Source organism: Alosa sapidissima, chromosome 8 (genome assembly GCF_018492685.1).
Source record: "Alosa sapidissima isolate fAloSap1 chromosome 8, fAloSap1.pri, whole genome shotgun sequence".
NCBI lineage: Eukaryota > Metazoa > Chordata > Actinopteri > Clupeiformes > Clupeidae > Alosa > Alosa sapidissima.
In genome coordinates, this window is record NC_055964.1 from 25,803,551 (window position 1) to 25,810,538 (window position 6,988).

Genomic DNA, 6,988 nt, shown 5'->3' on the forward strand with positions numbered 1-6,988 from the left:
GTAGTAGTGGTGGTTATACAGTAGTAGTAATAGTGGTAGTGGTTATAGTAGTAGTGGTAGTATTGGTTATAGTAATAGTAGAAGTAGTAGTGGTTATAGTAATAGTAGTATTGGTTATAGTAGTAGTGGTTGTGGTTATAGTAATAGTAGTAGTGGTAATAGTAGTGGTTATAGTAATAGTAGTAGTGGTAATAGTAATAGTAGTGGTTATAGTAGTAATTATAGTGGTTGTAGTAATGGTAGAAGTAGTAGTAGAAATGATCAGTCTAAGGAGATGTATAATGTGTTATGCATAAGCAAGGGTGGTGTTGTACATGTAGAATGTGTATCAAAAGGACAGACCAAAGCTGTCTTAACAAGGATCTGAAATCCAGCATCATGCAAAAAATCTTACTTGTGATTTTGTGATCACTTACATCTTCATACCTCAACTACAAGATAAATCAACTCTTACATAAAAGTAGTGTCCACTCCCCAGACGCCACTTCCCAGATATCCAATTCCCAAAAGCAAGATGAATATGCTTGCAATTGTTTCTGCTATTCTGAGAGAGAAAGATGTAGGGAGCACACACTAATCCCGGCGCAGTGAGCTGCCTGCATCAACAGCGGCGCTCGGGGAGCAGTGAGGGGTTAGGTGCCTTGCTCAAGGGCACTTCAGCCGTGCCTACTGGTCGGGGTTCGAACCGGCAACCCTCCGGTTACAGGTCCGAAGTGCTAACCAGTAGGCCACGGCTGCCCCCAATATATAGTCCTCGGGTAGAGGACGTATCAGATATTAAACTGATAAGAACAGATACTACACTTGATCTTAGCCAAAAGGCCGAGAAGCGATGAAGAAGATGAGAAGATGATGTGCTAATTGGCAACCAACATGATGAGGTTTAATATAGCTGGAATGACTGAACTAGGTAGATGAGGTTTAATATAGCTGGAATGACTGAACTGGGTAGATGAGGTTTAATATAGCTGGAATGACTGAACTAGGTAGATGAGGTTTAATATGTTGGAATGACTGAACAGTTAAATAGGTGGATAGTTTAAAAGGTTAAATTATTTGCTAGGTAGATGAGGTTTAATATTGTTGGAATGACTGGACAGTTAAATAGGTGCATAGTTTAAATGGTTAAATTATTTGCTAGGTAAATGACGTTTAATATAGTTGGAATGACTGAACTAGGTAGATGAGGTTTAATATAGTTGGAATGACTGAACAAGGTGGATAGTTTAAAAGGTTAAATTATTTACTAGGTAGATGAGGTTTAATATAGTTGGAATGACTGTTTTTAATAAATAAAGTTATAATATACAATATATATTTACAATATATACAATTTTATATAAAATAATAAAGTATACAAGTTACAAAGATGAAAAATACAAAGCCCAGATGTCCTAAGTAAGACCTACGTAACATAGTTTGAATGAATTTTCATGCACTATAATAATAATAAATATGGCTGCAAGCAGTAATGAATGGGATCCAAGCAAGTCTGAACATTGCATTTATGAGTCACGGTGGCAACAGCAGGCCCAAGAAGTTTTGAGTACATCCTGCAATGTTTGGGAAATTAACCTGCGTCTCCCATGTTGTAAGCTACATTGCTAACTGCTGTAGCAGCTAGCCTTGCACAGGACAGTTTACCCGACAGGTCATAGCAGATTGGAGCAGCAGGGAAGAGTGCAGAACCAAGGAGATGCTGGTTTTAAGATATGGTGTGACTTACTGGTCTCTCTGTTTTGTCACGTTTTACATACTACTTCACAGATTTAGCATCTTCTGGATTGAAAATGAATTTGTTAACCATTGCACGCCAGAGGACACTCTAGCACAAATGAATAGGCTAGGCTACTATGGGGTTACAGGGAGTGTGGCTATTTGAGTGATATTAACGTGCTTGGCAATAAATGGGGTCCATAAATATTGCAGCAGTTTATAAAGATTGATCACAGGTACCAAAACTCAAGCTTTATATCAGAAGATATATTAGCAATACAGTAATTAATCTCTGCGCAGAGAGGTCTAATAAACATTAGGCAATCAGGATACAGAGACAAAGTCTGTGCACCCAAGAGACAATCAGTTGTTTCTCACACACACATTTGTAACCGACTTTAACCAGTCAGTTACATGATTTATAAATAAACAGTCTTTCTATGGCTAGAAGTGATGCAGAGGAGGCGAAGAGTTGATTTGTCAGCATTTATTCCTGGTCCCTTTCCAGACTTCCAAAACGTGAGAGACAAATAAAAATACATAGATACCGTAAGCTACATAATGTAAGCTATATACTGTTCAGTACATTTTGTTTAATACAGTGTGAAATAAACAGCCTACAATAGTAGCCATGCACTTGACTTTGATCGTATAGTATAGGTTACAATATACAAAACATGAAATAAACCATACAGTAATAAGAAGAGACATGACAAATCTTAGTTTTATAAATTTTCTAACGGTGTGTTTCCACACACCGAAATTTCGTGTCACTCTCATTGAGGTTGAATGGAGACGAAATTCGCCCTGGTTGGGCTAAATGAGCGAATCGCCGAGGCAGGCGAAAGAACGTTGGCGAAAGTTTAACTTTATTTAAATGAGGACCATTGGAGAACCGCGGGGGCCTCACCAAGCAGTGGTCCACCTCCTCGTGGTCCTCACACTCGTCCAAGAGAGGAGGTGAGTGCACAGGATGCAAACACGCATCGACAGACAGACGCACACATACACGCACGCACGCACAATACGAGAATAATCACACATGCACATATCAGCTCTCAACCACTATTTGGAATGTGTCTTATGTAGGTATGTTTAGAGTCATTGTGTGTGTGTGTGTGTGTGTGCGTAAGTAAATGTGTGTTTGTGTGTGTGTCCTTACTTTCCCTGTCAGATGCTTTAACAGCTATTTTTAGCAACAACACTGACATCACTAGAGATAGCTTTCACGCCCCACAATTCATCTCATCACCAGAATGTACACACACACACACACTCTCTCTCCCTCTCTGCCTCTGTCTCTCATACACACACATTCCTTCACACTTCCTTTGCTTTGCTGCTGTCTTTGGTCTCTAAGGGTCTCACATAAGTGGTCACCCACCCACACATGTGCAGACACACACACAGGGACACAGAGAGAGAGAGAGAGAGAGACACACACACACACGCACACACAGAAACACACATGCTTGCAGCTCAGAAATAGACAGGAGCTGTTAGAGACACATATGAGGTTGTGTTGTTTTCTGTCTATGTAGTCTTAGTCACTATATTGTGCATGCATGCCTGTGTACGTTCAGACATCAGATGAAAAGAAGTCAGACTAAAAGATCTCAGATAAAAAGTTATCAGAGTCAGGTTTTCAGATAAAAAGGAGTCAGAAGAAGCGGAGTCAGACGAAAAGTTCTCAGATGAAAAGTTATCAGAGTCAAGTTTCAGGAAAACAGCTATCTGTTAACTGGTACAACAAGCAAACTTATTTGTGATATAATAGGCTACAAAATAGTTTCTGAAAGCTTCTGACAGCGTCCCCCCCCCCGAAAAAAAGCCACTCACACCAGCCACTAGGCTATAGATATATAAAATGATTAAAATGTAATCATATTTCATAACATAATCTGATTTTAATATGTACAGATATGTAGGCTATATTTAACATTTAACATTTATTTTCTATTTGGTCTGTTATGAAATCATGCATTGACCCATTTAAGCACAGCTCAGTTTTAAGAAACTTAAATACATGCATGCTTAGCATTTTGTGAAAAGAAATCATTAAGGCTACATTGACAAACTCTTAACCGTGAGCTGCCTGTATATTCTTGCTTAAAGCCGAAAGACCATGTTGAATTTTGCTACAATTTATTTCAAAACCGGATTACTCTGGAACAGCTACACGGGAATACATTACACCTTTGTGTTCGGTAAGGTCTGCTGTTTATTCTGATATATGGTTTGGCATGTGTTGCATGAAGAGTGTTCCACCGAGACAAATGGATGTGGAGATGGGCGCAGAGAATAATTATTCAATCTCTTGAAGTTATTTTTTCGCGAACTGTTTATCACAGCAAATAGTGGCTAGCTAGCACCGTTTAAAAGCTGAGAAAAGGCTCTTTCATGTGACACATGTGTGATGAGTAGCCTAGCCCAGTGGTTTTCAAAGTGGGGGGCCGTGAGGGGGTGCTAGGGGGGCCCCAGCTAGTTGGAAGGAAAAATAAAAGCAACAAATAAATACATTTGAAAATGTTTAAATATACCTATTACTATGAGGGTTGTTATACAAATGCCATTATAATAATTTGTCGCATATCTGAACATTATTTTCCATGATAATGACTGGGAATAATAGCAGAGTGATAGCTCTCATATAGCAGAAAGCCCCAAATGTAATTTTTACACACTGTATGCTCCATCACAAAGTGCTTGTGGCTAAAATAATTATTAAGATTAGCTTAATGTATTTTTAAATTTGCCGTAGTATTGTCGATGGGTTTAATAACACATCAAGGGGGTCCTTGGCCAGAACCTAGTGGTATTTGGGGGGCCTTGTCGTGGAAAAGTTTGGGAACCCCTGGCCTAGCCTACTTCTCGAGGAGTTCAACAGAGAAGAATGGGTGAATTTGGACGCACTTCATATGCCAAAGTGAAGCTGAAGCGCTACGCAATGCTGCGCAAGAGACTGCGGCTCACTGGTAGTTATTAGGTAACTTCAAATCAGCGCGATTTACCCTTATAGGCTACTGCACATAGACCTCTCCAGAATAAGTCCCGCCTCCGTAACTTCCGTATCCATCCAACTTCCGGGCGTCGATTGTCTATGGGAAATAACATTGCGTTTTGAAATATCATACCGGTAAAACATCTGTAGGTAGCGAAGTAGAAAAAAATGGTGGGCAGATTGGCCTACACACCTCTGCCATCTGGTTTCCACTGGATTTTTTGATTGTTGGCGCCGATCATACGATCTTTACGATCTTTCAAAACATGATAAGCATGAAAGCATGATAAAACATGAAAACATGATCAGATAAGTACTAATGCATGTAGTACACTTGTGCGTTTAGGTTTAGTTATCACCATCTGTTAAATCAAACTTTTCCCAAAGCCAGTTGGAAGGAGAGTTATACGACGTCCTTGGCATTTATAAAATTGACAAGACAAGCCTCTTGTTCCTGCTTTAATTGCGTGATGCCCTCGAGAGTTGAGACAACTTCGCGGATAGCTTCTAGTAGGGGTGTGAATCTCTCATGTAAAAGACTATACGATTCACATCTAGATACATGGGCACAATTCGATACAAGAAAAGATACATGTTCATAAAAAACGATTCAGTACGATTCAATGCGATGCAATTCGATGCAGTTCAAGAATGAAAAGCATTCTGAAAGATTTTTTATCATTTGCTCAAGGTGCACATTAATTTTATATTATTAGTTATCATGGTCATGGTTGTCAATTAGGCAAAAAAAATGTGTGAATATGATTATCTAAACTGAAGTTTGCTTCATATACTGTATTGAAATGAAAAAAGAATAGTCTACATTTCAGTCAAACACAGCAGCCAAATACAACATTTTTTTTATAGACTTTATAGTTATATCTGATTGTTTTCATGGAGCTGTAGCCTTGTTGAGGTTAGACAATGCCGAAATAAAATAAAACAGTGCTTAAAACACTCTTGACCTTTTCTCATATAGCCTACAAGAATAAAATAGGCCATATCAATGAACTCTCTGGGTTTATTTTGTTCCAACGGTAGACCTAATGCAGAAACCTATAATGCCACAAGTCTGAGTGAATATGAACTAAATAATTGGCTAATAATTTGTGCATCGTTTTAACAAGGGCCAAATTATTATTTAACATTAAGGAGTCCCTTCATCAAACGTAAGGATATACTCTAGCAGCGGTCCTCAACCACCGGGCCGTAGGGACATTCCTAACCGGGACGTAGCCTAAGAGTTTAAAAAAAATGCATGCAAACTAAATAAACTCAATTTAATTCGCAATAATGTCACATTCGCAATAATACCCACTGACGATGGTGAGCCAGAATCCTCAAAGAAAAAGAGGGTCATTCAATACGAAATATGACGAGTCATATTAAATATGAACATATTAAATATGACGAGTCATATAAGTATGGTTTCGCAGAGACCGGTGACTGGCATGCACCAAGTCCTTCATGTGTGGTATTTGGCGATAGTTGTCAAACGAAGCAATGAAACCATCAAAGTGGTTCGACATCTAGAGTCCAATCATCCTACACTTAAAGACAACCCCCTTGAGTTCTTTGAGCGTAAGAAACGCGAGCAAGAAGGACAAAAAACTATAGCGTAAAACCACATCGGTGAACGTGGCTGCGCTAAAAGCCTCATAGTGGCTAGTCGGATTGCTAAATCTAAGAAGCCCTTTACTATTGGGGAAGAGTTAATTCTGCCTGTTGGTAAAGGCATGTGCAATGAACTCCTTGGGGAGGCTGCAGCTAAAAAAAATAGCTCAGGTACCGCTTTCTGCAAGCACTGTCCATAGGCGAATTGATGATATGTCAGAGGATATTGAGGCACAGTTGTTAGAGGGTGAATGGGTCACCGTGGTACGCTATCCAAGTTGGTTAGTTGCAGGTCACTGGCCAGAGTGTTTGAGTTGCGAGAGCCGCTGCAGAGATTTCTTACAGAAAAAAAGTCACCGTTAGCTGCATATTTTAGTGATGAGGGCTGGGTGTCAAAACTCGCTTACCTGTGTGACATTCGGGTTGCTTAATGACCTCAACCTGTCACTGCAGGGGAGAATGACGACTGTCTTTAAACTGGCAGATACAGTCGCTGCATGCGAAGCTTGATTTGTGGGTACGAGTGGATCGGGGTGTATTTGATATGTTCCAAACAGTAGGGGGGGTTTTGGGAGAGACTGAGGCAGGGCCCTTTCTCTCGCAGCTGGTGCGCGATCACCTTGTTGCGCTTTCAAATGAGTTTGAGCGTTACTTCCC

General features: G+C 39.8%; 1 pseudogene; it reads right to left on the bottom strand.

The window, feature by feature from the left end:
* Window positions 1-711: 711 nt before the first annotated feature.
* Window positions 712-834, bottom strand: LOC121716195 (annotated as a pseudogene).
* Between the last annotated feature and the right edge of the window lie 6,154 nt (window positions 835-6,988).